This window comes from Sapajus apella, unplaced genomic scaffold (genome assembly GCF_009761245.1).
Source record: "Sapajus apella isolate SASKATOON/1434 unplaced genomic scaffold, GSC_monkey_1.0 scaffold61, whole genome shotgun sequence".
Lineage (NCBI taxonomy): Eukaryota > Metazoa > Chordata > Mammalia > Primates > Cebidae > Sapajus > Sapajus apella.
Window position 1 is genome coordinate 2124770 of NW_022437001.1, and position 16170 is coordinate 2140939.

Below are 16170 nucleotides of genomic sequence, written 5' to 3' on the forward strand. Positions count from 1 at the left end.
CTTCTTGAATGGCTTTGATGAAAATGCTGATAGTGATATGGATGATAAAGTCCAGGATGAGATGGTCTCAGATCTCCATCTTGTTGGGAATTGGAGTGAAGATCATTCTTGCTATGCTAAGAGACTTGTGGTATTTAGCCCCTGCCCTAGAGGTCTATGGAACTTTGAACTTGAGAGAGAGGATTTAGGGTATCTGGAGGAAGAAATTTCTAAGTGGTAAAGCATTCAAGAGGAAGCAGAGCATGAAAGTTTGGAAAATTTGCAGCCTGATTATGCAATAGAAAAGAAGAACACATTTTCTGAGGAGAAGTTAAAGGCCGCTGCAGAAATTTGCATAAGTAATGAGGAGCCAAATGTTAATCACCAAGAAAATGGGGAAATGTCTCCAGGGCATTTCAGAGGTCTTCACAGCAGCTCCTTCCATCACAGACCAGGAGGCCAGGGAGGAAAAAATGGCCTTAGGGCCTTGCTGCTTTGTGCAGTCTAGGGACACAGTGCCCTGCATCCTAGCTGTGGCTGAAAGGGACCAATGTATGGCTCAGGCCATTGCTTCAGAGGGTGCAAGCCCTAAGCCTTGACAGCTTACATGTGGTATTGGGCCTGTGGGTGCACAGAAGCTCAAGAATTGATGTTTGGGAACCTCCACCTAGATTTCAGAGGATGTATGGAGATACTTGGATGGCCAGGCAGAGGTGTGCTGCAGGAGTGGAGCCCTCATGGAGAACCTCTGCTAGGGCAGTACGGAAGGGAAATGTGGGGTGCAAGCCCCTACACAGAGTCCCCACTGGGGCACTGTTTAGTAAAGCTGTGAGAAGAGGGCCACAATCTTCCAGACCCCAAAATGGTAGATTCACTGACAGCTTGCACTGTGCACCTGGAAAAGTTGCAGTCACTCAATACCAGCCCATAAAAGCAATGAGGAGTGGGTGTGTACCCTGCAAAGCCACAGAGGTGGAGCTGCCCAAGACCATGGGAATCCACCTCTTGCATCACTGTGACCTGAATGTGAAAGTCAAAGGAGATCATTTTGGAGCTTTAAGATTTGATTGTCCCACTGGCTTTTGGACTTGCATGGGGCCTGTATGCCTTTTGTTTTGGCCAGTTTCCTCCATTTGGAATGGGAGTATTTACCCAGTGCCTGTACTCTCATTGTATCTAGGCAGTAACTAACTTGCTTTTGATTTTACATGGTTCATAGGCAGAAGGGACCTGTCTTGTCTCGGATGAGACTTTGGACTTTGGACTTTTGAGTTAATGCTGAAATGAGTTAAGACTTTGGGGAACTGTTGGGAAGGCATGATTGGTTTTGAAATGTGAGAATATGAGATTTGGAAGGGGCCAGAGGTAGAATGATATGGTTTGTTTGTGTCTCTACCCAAATCTCATTTGAATTGTAGCTCCCATAATTCCCACATGTTGTGGGAGGGACCTAGTGGGAGGTAATTGAATCATGGAGCCAGGTCTTTCAGTGCTGTTCTCATGATAGTGAATAAGTCTCATGAGATCTGGTAGTTTTATAAAGGGGAGTTCCCCTCCACATGCTCTCTTGCCTGTAAAGACATGTCTTTGTGCCTCCTTTGCCTACAGCCATGATTGTGAGGCCCGCCCCACTTATGTGGAACTGTGAGTCAGTTAAACCTCTTTACTTTATAAATTACCCAGTCTCAGGTATGTCTTTATTAGCAAAGTGAGAACAGACTAATACAAGCTACTCCTTCAAGAAGCCCTGGTTTTTAGTGAGAAATGGTATTTCAAGGCCACAGTCTGGGCAATAGGCATGTTCATTGTTACGGTGTTGGTCATTGTTCATACCTCTTTTCAGTAGATAAAACTACACATACACACACGTTACATATTTATGTATGGGTGTGTGTGTGTATGTGTGTGTGTAAATATATTCTAAGATAAAATACCTAATTCGTTCATAGTGTAACTTCCATTAAGTAGGATGTTAGCTGAGGATTTTTGTATATGCCCTTTATCTGGTTGAAGAAGTTTCTTTATATTCTTAGTCTGTTAAGTGTTTTTATAATGAAAAGTACAGATTTTGTTAGATGCTTTTTTTTGTCTATTGAGATGATCATGTGGTTTTTCATTTTATGGTGTATCACACATATTTCTTTTTGAATGTTAAACCAAGCTTGCATTCCAGGAATAAATCTCATGTAGTCATAGTATATAACTATTTTTATTTGTTTCTGGATTTGTTTTGCTAGTATTTTGTTGAGGATTTTTGTGTTCATAGTCATAAGATATATTGGTCTATAGTTTTCTTTTGTGATGATTTTGTCTGATTTTGGTTTAGGGTTAGTACTGGCCTCATAGATTTACTTGGAACATGTTCTCTCCTCTTCAGTTTTTCTAAAGAGTTTGTGAAGAATTGTATTAATTTATCTTTAAATGTTAGGTAGAATACACCAGTGAAGCAATACATTTAAAGAAGCAAGTTTTTTTTGTGTGTGTGTGTGAGTTGATTTTTTATTAGTAATTTAATCTCTTGCTGTAGATCTGTTTTCATTTTGTATTTCTTTTTGAGTCATTTTCCATAATTTATATCCCTCTGAGGAATTCGTTCCTTTTATCTAAGTTGTCTAATTATTGGAATACAGTTGTTCAGTGTTTCTTGGTTTCTTTATAATCTTATTTATGTAAGGTTGGTAGTAATGCACTCTCTTTCACTTCTGATTTTAGTAATTTTAGTCTTCTCTTTTTTTCTTGGTTAGCCTAACTAAAAATCTGTCAATTTCATTGATTTTTTTTTTTTTTTTAAAGAACAAAAGAAGCCAGGTTATGTTGATTTTTTTCTCCCTTTTTAAAAAAATGCCACTAATTTTATATTGCTAAATGCATTTCATTCTCATTTGTTTCATTCATTTCTTTTGTAATCTTTATTATTTTATTCCTTTTACTTGCTTTAGGTTTAATATACTCTTTTGAAGTGTTTTAAGGTGGAAGGCATTAGTATTATTATTATTTTTTTTTTTTTTTTTTTTTTATGGAATATCACTCTTTGCCCAGTCTGGAGCACAATGGTGTTATGTTGGCTCACTGCAACCTCTGCCTCTTGGGTTCAAGCGATTCTCTTGCCTCAGCCTCCCAAGTAGTGGGATTACAGGTGCCCACCACCCCGCCCAGCTAATTTTTGCGTTTTTAGTAGAGAAGGGGTTTCACTATGTTGGCCAGGCTGATCTTGAACTGACCTCAGGTGATCTGCCTGCCTCACCCTCCGAAAGTGCTGGGATTACAGGTGTGAGCCACTGTGGCCAGCCTACGTCATTATTATTATTATTATTATTATTATTATTGAGATGGGAATTTGCCTTGTGTTGCCCAGGCTGACCTTGAACTCCTAGGCTGAAGCAGGCCTGCATAGCTGGACCACAGGTGGGTGCCACCAGATGTGGCTTGGCTCCATCTCTTTATGCATGTTCAAAGGTTATATTGTTGATTTGATATCTTTCTTCTATTTTAAAGTAGACATTTACAGCTATAGAAATTCCCTATGATCACTGCTTTAGCCACCTCCCTCAGTGTATTTTCTATTTTTTCTTTCCTTTTCTTTTTTTTTTCTCTTTTTTTCTTTTTGTTACTCTGTCAGTCAGGCTGGAGTGCAGTGGTGCAATGATGACTCACTGCAGACTCTACCTCCCAGGCTCAGGTGATTCTCACAGGTGTCCTGAGATGCTGGTACTACAGACACGCACCACCACACCGGACTCATTTTTTAGTTTTTTGTAGAGACAGGGTTTCACCATGTTTCTCAGGCTGTTCTCAAACTCCTGGGCTCAAGTGATGTGCCTGCCTCGGCCTCCCAAGTGCTGGGATTACAGGTATATGCCACTGTGCCTGGCCTAATTTCTTCGTTTCTTCTTTTATATAGGTTATTTAAGAGTGTGTTGTTTAATTTCCTTGTAATTGTTGAGTTTCCAAAATTTCTTTTTGTTATTGATTTCTACTTTTATTCCCTTATGGGCAAATGATATACTTTGTATTATTTTTATTCTTTTAAATTTATTGAGATTTGCTTCATGGATGAGTAATATGATCTATCCAAGAGAATGAATGTTCTATAGATGTTCGTGAGGTTAGCTGGCTTATAGTGTTGTTCACTTCTTCTGTTTTTCATGTAGATCTTCTGCTGAGTTGTTTTACTATTAAAATGAGGATTATTTAACCCAATTTTAATTTAGCTAGCATATTATAGACTCTTCAGATAGAAATGATTATTTATGATCCAATTGAAGATAATTTATCAGGGTTACGTACACATTAGCACTCTAGCAGTGTGAACTTTGCTTATGTAAAAACAACTGGGGAGGTAGTAGAAGAAGACAAGATGGGGGAAGGGGTTGATGGAGAGAGATGAGGGGTCAGAGAAGCAGATGAAGAAAGGAAGTGAAATAATTGTAAGTGAACAAGTGGCAGATGGACACATACACAGAAATATAAATGAATGCAGTAAGACTGGGAGGAAGTCAAGGCCCATGCTTCTGTCTGTGTTCCAGGAGGAAGACATTCAAGCATACATGGAGAGACAGATGCTCAGAGAGTAAAGCACAGATACACATCATTTCAAGAGAGACACACTCAAAGAAGGGATATGCAGACACTAAGAACAAGAGAGAGATAGGTACAGAAATTCCCTCCATAACCCCCCTCCCCCGCCCTCAAACACATAGAGAAAGAGAGAGAGAGAGAAACAGAGACAGCATTACAGACAGTCAGGATGAGGCTCAGGCAGATATTGACAGACACAGGCAAAAAGACAGGCCACTGGGAGGGAGAGAGAGAGAGACATGGTCACACACACAAACACACAGAGAGACATCTCGATAGAACACTGAAAATTTGAGCAGGAGACCTAATAAATTTAAAAGACTGACTTAGGAGAAACAGTTCATGAATGATGTAAACCTCATGAAACATGTCCTTTACTAGTTTGATTTTAAAAGTTTTTTTTTTAATTGTTTAAAGTAGTATATGCTCATTTTAAAAAGTATGAAGTAAAAATGAAAGACTGACTCTCTGATCTCCCTCTCCTCAATCCACTTCTTTGCGGTAGCCATTGTAAATAGTTTATTATCTACCCTTCTAGGAGCACACGCCTTATATACATCCTACACATTTATATATATGTTATCAGCATCTGTCTCCATTTGTCTGTACCAGTGTCTCTCTCTAGACATATATACACATATACAACAGGTTATGTTATACATATTTGCCTTTTTTTCCTTTAACCATGTATCTTGAACATCTTTCCTTGTCCAGTCATATACATGAGTGGTTCTCAGTGAGACTAGTACTGCTCTTTGGAAGTGTTTAGGAAATTTGGTGAATATTTTTGGCTCTTAGAATGATTTGGAGTTGGTAGTGGACAACTAGTGTTCTGGACTAAGGCTGCTAAGGGCCTTGCAATGGAAGATACATTTGCAAACAGCGAAGTGTTATATTCTCTGTTCTCCTAAACTTATTAGACTTTAACTTCATTTTCCATATCTGTAGAAACTGTTTTTGAATACTTTTAACGTATGCTGAGTTTACTAGAAATATAAGTAAGCTTTAAAAGAAAGACAAATCATACTTTATTTGGAACTTTATGAAGAATTAAAAATGATGTCTAATTGGAATATCATAGTATTTGATTATCTAATACACACCTGAATCGCTGTACATTGTGTCTGTAATATACACTAATGTAGATTCTGTACATAGTTACCAGGATCTAACTACTTTATTATTTGGTTATTTACAAGGATTTATATATGGAAAAAAACTACTGAAAAAGATATTTTAATTATTTTTGTTTTTCTTTTACTTTGGTTACTTTGTAGATTTTTGTTGTTGTTTACAGGTAGGTCTTATTATCTGTTGTATTTCCTCAAATCTAAGATGTGCCAAGTTGTAAGATTTGTCCTTATTTTTATGCAACATTAAGAAAAAAAACCCTGCAATTGTAATTTTAGGTGCCATTGATTATGGACACATTCTGATCTCTGATCTTTTTAAAGAATTGATAAGGCCAGGTGCGGTGGCGCTTTGGGAGGCTGAGGCAGGCGGATCACGGGTAAAGAGATCGAGACCATCCTGGCCAACATGGTGAAACCCTGTCTGTACTAAAAATACAAAAATTAACTGGGCGTGGTGTTCTTTGCCTGTAGTCCCAGCTACTTGGGAGGCTGAGGCAGGAGAATCACTTAAACTGGGAGGTAGAGGTTGCAGTGAGCCGAAATCTCACCACTGCACTCCAGCCTGGCAACAGAGCGAGACACTGTCTCAAAAAAAAGAATTGATAAAATGGAATATGTCACTTTTATTTCAGATTAGCATAGGGACGTTACGAAGAATTTTTTGTAAAAAGATGATGTTGGGTCTAACATAGACTGTCAGTGGAGAACTGTGCATGAAAATAAAAAACTTCATTAAAAAATTGCTGTGTTATATACAGCTGTATATATGTGTGCCATAATTCAGCTAGTTCCTTCTTTTTTGGAATGAATTGGAATTTTCTTGTAGAGATAGAATCTTACATCAAAGTAGCTTAAGTATAAAAGAGAATGATCAGCCTATGGCCATACCACCCTGAACGCGCCTGATCTTGTCTGATCTCGGAAGCTAAGCAGGGTTGGGCCTGGTTAGTACTTGGATGGGAGACTGCCTGGGTATACCGGGTGCTGTAGGCTTTAAAAAAAAAAAATCTTTAAATAAAAAAAAAAAAAAAAAAAGAGAATGATCAGTGTAGGACCAGGCTAAATCATTGAATGAAGCTGCAAGAACTAGGGAAACTCTGGAAACAGGGAGTTGACATCACTGTTACAGCTAGGCCTTCTCTATCCACATGGCAGGAAAGATGTCTGCTGGAAGGCTTCAATTTACATATTTCTCCTACTTTTGACCAAAAGGCCAAGAGCCCTTCTTTTCCACCTTATAAGTTAAAATCTTGGTAGTGGCCGGGCGCGGTGGCTCACGCCTGTAATCCCAGCACTTTGGGAGGCCGAGGCGGGTGGATCACGAGGTCAAGAGATCGAGACCATCCTGGTCAACATGGTGAAACCCCGTCTCTACTAAAAACTACAAAAAATTAGCTGGGCATGGTGGCGTGTGCCTGTAATCCCAGCTACTCAGGAGGCTGAGGCAGGAGAATTGCCTGAACCCAGGAGGCGGAGGTTGCGGTGAGCCGAGATCGCGCCATTGCACTCCAGCCTGGGTAACAAGAGCGAAACTCCGTCTCCAAAAAAAACAAAAAAAAAAAAAAAAAATCTTGGTAGTGATTCCGATTGGCCTGACTTAGCTCACATTCTCATTCTTGTGTTAATCACCGTGACCAGGAGAATGGGGAACTATGTATGCCAGGCCTGGCTTAAGTGACCTCTTAGTGGCCTGGGTGTGAGGTACTGAGACTTTCTTGCCAGAATTCCATAAATGGAAGAGGATGAAAGGAAGAGTAAATACAATACAGACAAAAACAACAGTGTCTATTATAGTGGATCTTTTGGTAATTTCCAGTTTATTTCCCTATTAATATAATCTCTGTTTTCACATCTGATAAATCTTCCTACATAAGGGTATTGGTATGAAATTATTGTAAAGATCTTAAAGTACGTTTTTTTGGTGGAGAAAACTTAATATATAGATCTTTCTTTCATATACCCTAAATTTTGCTGTTCTTCAAAGTAAGATTTGTAGTCTTCAAATTATGAACTATCAGATTTAACAATATGTTTAAAAATACAGGTAGTTTGGGCACTTTGAGGGAATCATGACATAAAATATTTGAGGTACTAAAGTAATAAGTAATATATGTGATGCTATAGTTTTAAATTGTTGTAAACACATAAACTCAAATTGATTTGAATATGAAATGCATGACATTTTGCTATCTCTTTCATATCCTGTGATGTTTGAGTCCAGGTAATGTAAGTTCAATGGACTTTGACTGGTTGTCACATAGTGAGAGATTTCTGATTTTTGAAATATGTCACGGCTATAAATCACTAGTTTGCTAGATTGAACCAGCAAGCTATTAAAGAACATGACAGTATTTACTGTAGATAAATGCAAATTTAAAAAGGTTCTGTGTATGAAGGTTTAGATGATTTATTAGCCTTCAGTGCACACATGAATCTGAAGTTATGTAATGGATTTAGAAAATTTCATTTCCTGTTTGAAGGCTCAAATTTGCATATTTATTCTATAATGTAAGTATTAGATGTGAGTCCGTAGGATATATAGTTAATTTCGGTGTGATATCAATATATGCTTTATCTTTTTTGTATAGTACATGGCAAATGTTTTTTAAGGTGTAGGGCAAGTAATTAAATATACTTTTTCTTTTGGCTGGAGTAGGGAGGGAGGGATAAGTAGAGAAGCTGAGATTATGTATGTCTGTAGGTGGCTTCAGAATTTGTGCTTATGAGAGTTTCTTTGCCTTTTAATTTGGCTCTCATTTTTCTACCAATTGAAGATTAATTAGGTTAATATAATTTTCTTTTTAATGGGAAATAATTCGTGGAACAATTAATTCTATGACAATTTACACCTCACACAGAATTCCTTCTTTTTAAAAATTAGGTCTTTTATTTTGAGAAAATTGCTGATTCACATGCAGTTGAAGAAATAATGCAGAGAAATCCTTTGTACTCTTTATCCAGTTTCCCCCAATGGGAAAATCTTGCAAAACTAGAACAATATTGACATTGATATAATCAAGGTACAGAAAGATTCCTCCTGTTGCCCTGTTACAGCTATACCCACTTTCCTCTACTCCATCTTAACTCCTGGCAACCACCAATCTATTCTCAATTTCTATATTTCTGTCAGTTGAAGAATCTCCAGAGGACTGTACCAACTTAAGAAAAAAATCACTCTCTTCTCTGGAGATTCTTCTAGATTGTTGTGTGTGTCCATAGTTTGTTCCTTTTTATTGTTGAATAGTATTTTATGGTATGGATGTACTACAGTTTGTTTAACCATTTAGCTGTTGAAGGACTTCTGGGTGATTTCTACTTTTTGGCTATTACTAACAAAACTACTGTAAATATTTGTGTACAGGTTTTTGTGTGAACATAAGTTTTTATTTCTTCGAGAAAAATGCCAGGAGTGCACTTGCTAGATGGAATAGTAGTTTCATGTTTAGAGTTTTTTCTTCTTTTTTTTTAAGACATTACCAAACTGTTTTTCACAGTGGCTGTGTCATTTTACATTCCCACCAACAACATATGAATGATCTGGTTTCTCCACATCCTTACCAGTATTTGGTGTTGTCATTATTTTTTTAGTCATTCTGATTGATAGTAGTGATAGCCACTGTGGTTTTAATTTGCATTTCTCTTATGCCTAATGATGTTAGACTTTTTTTTTTTCATGTGCTTTTTTGTATTCTCTGTCTTCTTTGGTGAAATGTTAGCTCTTCTGCACATTTTCTAATTGGGTATTTGGTTACTCTTGACTTTTGAGAGACCTTATATTTTTAAGATATTATTCCTTTTTTTTTTTTTAAAGATATTATTCCTTTGTCAGATATGTAGTTTGCAGATATTTTCTCCTAGTTTATAGCTTGCCATTTCATCTCCTAGAAAGGTTTTTTGGTGAGCAGAATTTTTAATCTTGATAAAGCCTAATTTATCAGTTTTCCCTGTATGGATCTTGCTTTTATATCAAGTCTAAAAACATCTTGCTTGTCCGTAAATTCTGAAGATTTTCTTATGTTTTTAAAAAGTTTTATATTTTACTTTTAAATCTGTGATGAATATTGAGTTAGTTTTTGTGTTTTTTTATAAGGTGTGATACTTAGGTAAAGAAAAGTTCATTTGTTATTGTTCTAGTACCATTTATTGTAAAGACTGTTAATCCTCCATTGAATTGCTTCTTGTACCTTTGTTGAAACTGTTTGGCATATTTGTGTGGGTCTAGTTCTGGGTTCTCTATTCTGTCTCATTGATTTATGTGTCTGCCCCTCCACCAGTTCCTTACAGTGTTGATTGCTGTAGCTACATAATAAGTTTTGAAATTGGGTAGATGGATTTTTCCTGCTTTATCTTTCTCTTTCAAGATTGTTTTTTGCTATTCTAGTTCCTTCGCTTTTTCATATAAATCTTAGAATAATCTTTTCTATATCTGCAAAAGTTTTGCTGGGATTTAGATGGGAATTATGTTAGATCTGTATATCAATTTGAGAGGAATTGACAGCTATGTTATGAATGCAGTGTACCTCTTCATTTATTTAGATCTTCTTTGATTTCTTTCATCATCATATTATTGTTTTCAGCATTCAAGTCCTGTATATATTTTGTTAGATTTACATTTAAGTACTTCATATTTTTGAGCGATTACAGGTGGTATTGTATTTTAAATGTCATTGTCCCCATGTTTCTTGGTAGTATGTAGAAGTAAAATTGATTTTTTAATGTTTCCTGTTACCTTGCTGAACTCATTATTTCTAGGAGGTTTCTGTTTTTGAAAATGCCTTTGGATTTTCTATGTAGATAGTCATATTATCTGTAAATAGGGGCGGTTTAATTTCTTCCTTTCTCATCTGCGTACCTTTTATTTCTTCTTGCTGAATTGCCCTGGCCGGAACTTTCAGCACTAATTTGAATAAAAGTAGTAGGAGTCCATGTTCCTGATCTTTCGGGGAGAAAGGATTCCGTCTTTTATCATTAGGTATAATGTTACTCGTAAGTTTTATGCAAATGCTGTTATCAAGATGAGGAATTTTTTTCCCCATTTTTCTGAGTTCTTATCCTCAATGTTATTGAATTTTTGTCAAATACTTTTTCTGCATCAGTTGATATGATTGTATGATTTTCCTACCTTAGCCTATTATTTTGGTGGATTACATTAATTGATATTGAAACAGTGTTGTATCCCTGGAATAAAATCTAGTTGACCATGGTGTAAAATTCTTATTTATTGCTGAATTCTACTTGCTAATTTTTTGTTAAGACTTTTGGTGTCTATATTTGTGACGGATATTGGTATATAGGTGGTTTTTTTTTTTTTTTGTACTCTCTTGGTCTGGTTTTATTATAACAGTAGCTTCATAAAATGGATTGAGAAGTTTAAAATTTGCATTCTTTTTTAAACATTTAGAAGAATTCTCCAGAGCAACCATGTGAACTTTGAAATTTCTTTTTTGAATTTTAAAATTATGAACTTAATTCCTTAATAATTATAAGATTATTCAAATTATTTCATATTGGGCAAGTAGTGGTAGTTTCCAGCTTTTGAGGAATTTGATTATTTCCCCTAAGTTGTCACATTATATGTTTAGAGTTGTCTGCAGTATTCCCTATTTTTTTTTTTTTTGTTTGTTTGTTTTTGTTTTTTGGCTGCCTCTAAGGCCTGTAGTGATATTCCATGTTTTCGCCCTTATACTGGTAATTTGTGTCTTATTTCTTGCTTCTTTGCCAGTCTTGCTAAGGTTGATCAATTCTATTGATCTTTTCAAAGAACTAGCTCTTTATTTTATTGATTATTGTTTTCCTACTTTTCTACTTCATTGACTTCTGCTTTTGTCTTTATTATTTCCTTCTTTCTGCTTGTTTTGGGGTTATTTTGCTTTTCTACTAGGTTCTTTAAAATGGAAACTTAAATTGTTGATTTGAGACTTCTAGTTTTAGTGCTACAAATTTCCCTCTCTGGTATAACCCACAAATTTTAATATGTTGTATTTTTATTTTGATTCAGTTCATGGAATTTAAAAAATTTCTTTGAGACTTCCTGTTTTCACCCATCAGCTATTTAACAGTATAATAGTTTCCAAGTGTTTGAACATTTTTCTGTGGTGTTTATCTTTTTGTTATTGATTTCTAGTTTGATTTCCTTGTGGTCAGAGAACCCACTCCATATGCTTTCAATACCTTTAAATTTATTGAGCTTGTATTATGTCCTTGAACATAATCTCTAGTCCATGGGCACTTGTAAACAGTATGTATTCTGCTGTAATTGGATGGAGTCTTATATAAATATCAATTAGTTTCTCTTTGTGATAGTGTTGTTGAGTTCTTTTAATCCTTTTTGATTTTCTGTTTATTTCTACCAATTATTGAGGAAAGCACAGTTACTTTTATAAGATACAATTAGTAGCTTTCATAGTAGTGTTTATTTCATAATGAATAATTATTATCGCATTTTATTCTTACAATCAGAAATATACCTTAATTCCTCACTTTTACAATGTAAAGCACATAACGAGATTTTTCCTCAAAAATTTGTATTTGAAAGTGAATATTCAGATATTAAATTCAAATGACTTGCCTTATCTATATTACTGACATTGTCATACAGATTATATATAATGTTAATATTCTTGATAATACAATTATTTATCACCTGCACTTTAGGAATGTCAAAAGCAATGCATAAGTGGGCACTTAGCTGAACGTATTTTGGCCACTACCTAGGCTGAAACTGCAGTTTCATCATCTCTGATTTAAATATAATTTTATCTTTTAAGGAAATGTGGTCATACTGTAAATACTGTCTGCACCTTTAAAAAATATACTATTGTGTCTTGAACATTGTGGCATGTCAGCATGTATTGATATATATTCTTTTTAAAGGCTGTATGGTATTCCATTACATGGCCATCTTATGGTTATAAAAATCTCTCTATTGCTGGATATTTAGTCTATGTCTAATGTTTCAGTTTCACAAATAGCGCTACAATAGATATCTTTATATCTTATTTTCTATATGTAATTTTATAGATGATATTTATATAGGTACTTGAATTGATTCTGCCTTTTTTTCCTTGAACTCTAAATGCCTCCCACCTTGCAGAGTGACTTGGATGTTTGAGATGGAACAAAAGAACTTACCAGTTGTATTAGTCCATTTTCATACTGCTATGAAGAAATACCTGAGACAGGGTAATTTATAAAGAAAACAAGGTTTAATGGACTCACAGTTCCACATGGCTGGGGAGGCCTCACAGTCATGGTGGAAGGCGAAGGAGGAACAAAGGCGCATCTTACATGTGGCAGGCAAGAGAGCGAGTGCAGGGGAACTGCCCTTTATAAAACCATCAGATCTCATGAGACTTATTCACTATCATGAGAACCCCCTGCTCCTGTGATTCAGTTACTTCTCACTGGGTCCTTCCCACAACATGTGGGGATTATGGGAGCTACAATTCAGGATGAGATTTGGGTGGACACACAAATAAACCATATCTCCATATTCACATTTATAAAGTATAACTTCATGCCAAAGTACAAACTGTTAGCCACTCTTACATGGAATTTTTTTCACTGCTTTTTCTCTTCCTAATATATAGGTATAGAGTATGATCTTAAAGCCTGGCTATATGTTTTTGTTTCATTTTTCTCATTGCCAAAACTGTCTTCTTGCCACATGAACTGTTCCTTTTTTTTTCATTGATACTTTCTTTTCAGTTTTGTCTGATAGACTCTGAGGAATTGGTGTTGGGTAAGCTGCCTGCAGTAACTGTCACAAGTGATTAAATACAAGTATTATGCAGTGTCGAAACTCACTTGTATTTCATGTTCCTCATCTATTAAGTGGGAATAATACAGGAGTTTTATGAGGTAATCAAATATGATAATCCATGTAAAGTACTTATGTAAAAAGCTATGCTCTTAGCATAGTGCATAGCTTACAGCAATCATTTATTCTGTACATTTTTATTATTAGAATATTTGAATTAAAAAATATATAATACATGGCTGAGCATGGTGGCTAATGCCTATAATCCCAGCACTTTGGGAGGCCGAGGCGGGTGGATCACGAGGTCAAGAGATCGAGACCATCCTGGTCAACATGGTGAAACCCCGTCTTTACTAAAAATACAATAATTAGCTGGGCATGGTGGCGTGCACCTGTAGTCCCAGCTACTCGGGAGGCTGAGGCAGGAGAATTGCTTGAACCCAGGAGGCGGAGGTTGTGGTGATCCGAGATCGCGCCATTGCACTCCAGCCTGGGTAACAAGAGTGAAACTCTGTCTCAAAAAAAAAAAAAAAATAGTATAACAAACTTTTCCCTGACTACTAATTTGTAACTGTACTAGTTATATATTGCTGTGTTACAAATTACCCCAAAACCTAACAGTGTAAAATAACGATGAACATTTATTAGCTCAGTTTCTCTGGTTCAGGAATTTGGGAGTAGGTTGGCTAGATAGTTTTGGCTCAGGGTCTGTCATGAGGCTGCTTGCATTCAAAATGTTGGCTGGAGCTATAGTCATCTAAAGACTTAATTGGGGTTAGAGGACTTGCTTCCAGAGTTACTTACATGACTGGCGGGTTGGTGCTGGGTGCTGGCTGGTAGACTCTTCCTCTCTAACTGAGCCTCTCACAGAACTGTTCGAATATCCTCATTTGTGGTGCCTGATTTTCCTTAGAATGAATGATGTAGAGGGAGGCCTGAAGCTCTAATGACCTAACTCTGTAAGTCACACATTACTTCTGCTGGCACACAGACCAGCTGTGATTTACGGTGAGAGGATATCTGTCTTGCTTCACTTTTGGACTGACTGGTTCAGGAAGTAATGAGAGGTTAGTGTGATTTTGATTGCTCATATTTTCTTTTTTCCTAAAGTAATCTTCATTGAAGATGTCTTTTTTTGTTTACTTATTAACTTTAATAAGTCATAAAAGGAAGGAAATCTGTGAAAAAACAAACAGGTTGCCTTAAACTACTTACCTAAAAACCTTTTGAAGGGCCTACTAAATGTTTGCTTAAAACATAGTTAATTCTGTGATATTTATTCATCCAGCTGCCTATCTAGCCCTTTAAACACTTTTATTTTTAAGGATTTAGGAGTCTGGGTGAAGCTTATCAGAATAAGCTTCAAGAACATAAATACATTACATCATCAAATGTTTCTCAAAAAAGCTGAAAAATGCTATTTATGCAAAAATCTCTTGTTTGAAGAAACAGCAATCTGGGAGGCTGAGACAGGAGGATTTCTTGGGCACAGATGTTCGATTCCAGCCTGGCCAACATAGTCAGACCCTATCTCTAAATCAAATAAAAAGGAAAGAGGTTCCATTGTGAAATAACTTTTGGGAAGTCCATATTGGTTATATATCTTCCTTTCAAGATGTCTACTCCACAGTTACATATTAAAGCTCTGGCAATTCTATCATATAAACATCTCTTTAGCATTGTGTATTTCATTATTTCTTAGACTTATTTGATCATGGTGCCTTTTTTCCTAACACTTTTGTAGACATACCATTATTCTGTGAAAATTTTTAGCTCTTATGAAGGGTATGATAAACAATGAGAGGAGATTTCTAACTCTTATGAAGGGTATAATGAAATGAGAGGAGATTTAGACTATTTTGTAGTATATTTGGGGATTTAAATAAATATAAAGATGATACCTCTAATTCACTATCAGTAACATATATTTTGACTAATTCTTTTTATAGATAGTAAAGTTCACAAATTTTTCAAATACTTTTTTTTGGATCACTATTTAAGGAAACAAAAAAAATCTAACTTAAATATTAGGTTGTTAGTGAAGCTGTAAGGAAACATTAGACTATGAGTCAGATAGTCTGATTTTTAGTCTTGTCTGTGAATGGACACTTTTGGTTTTTTGTTCCTCTATTAGCTAGATGTGATAATTGACTAATCTTTATGACTTACAGGGTTATTGTAAGGATTAGTTATAATAGAAATAGAAATTTTATATGATTGTGAGTTTGTTGATAATGTTATTGAAACTACTAGAGCTTCTGTGCTTTCTAAGAAATAGTGAAAGACCCAGAAGATAGTAAGTAGAAGAATAAAAACTTCAAAGGGAACATTTTAAGTTCAGAATATTAAATGACTATATCGTATTGGTAATATATGTATCATTGTAGTTTACTGTAGACTGGAGAGGTCAAAATCGTTCTCAGGGAGATATTTCTTGAGTTGAGGCTTAAGAAAATGTTAAGTTATGGTTATTTAAAGGAAGCAAGAAAGAGGGAAGACAATTGTAGAGAATACCAAATTTAACCTAATTTTCTGAAATGAGAAACTTGTAATATGAGACTAAATGTTCTGTGATTCCTGGGACACGAACATAGTTTTTTACAATTATGGCCTTAGAGAAGGGGCAACGGAAAACCAGAGTGAGCTGAAATTTTGTCTACCCAACCCATATTGTTATATTGCATAAAAACATTTTAGAATTCAAATTCAAATCCTGAAACA

The 16170-nt window shown here is 35.8% G+C and overlaps 1 protein-coding gene and 1 non-coding gene across 4 annotated transcripts in view; both read left to right on the plus strand.

Annotated features, from left to right (window-relative positions):
- The window catches only part of LRBA (LPS responsive beige-like anchor protein), a 726864-nt gene that overhangs the window by 52929 nt on the left and 657765 nt on the right, over positions 1-16170 (plus strand). The window lies entirely within an intron of this gene.
- On the plus strand, positions 6565-6683 carry LOC116529077. The gene has a single exon (XR_004259369.1). It is a non-coding gene; the product is annotated as a 5S ribosomal RNA (ribosomal RNA).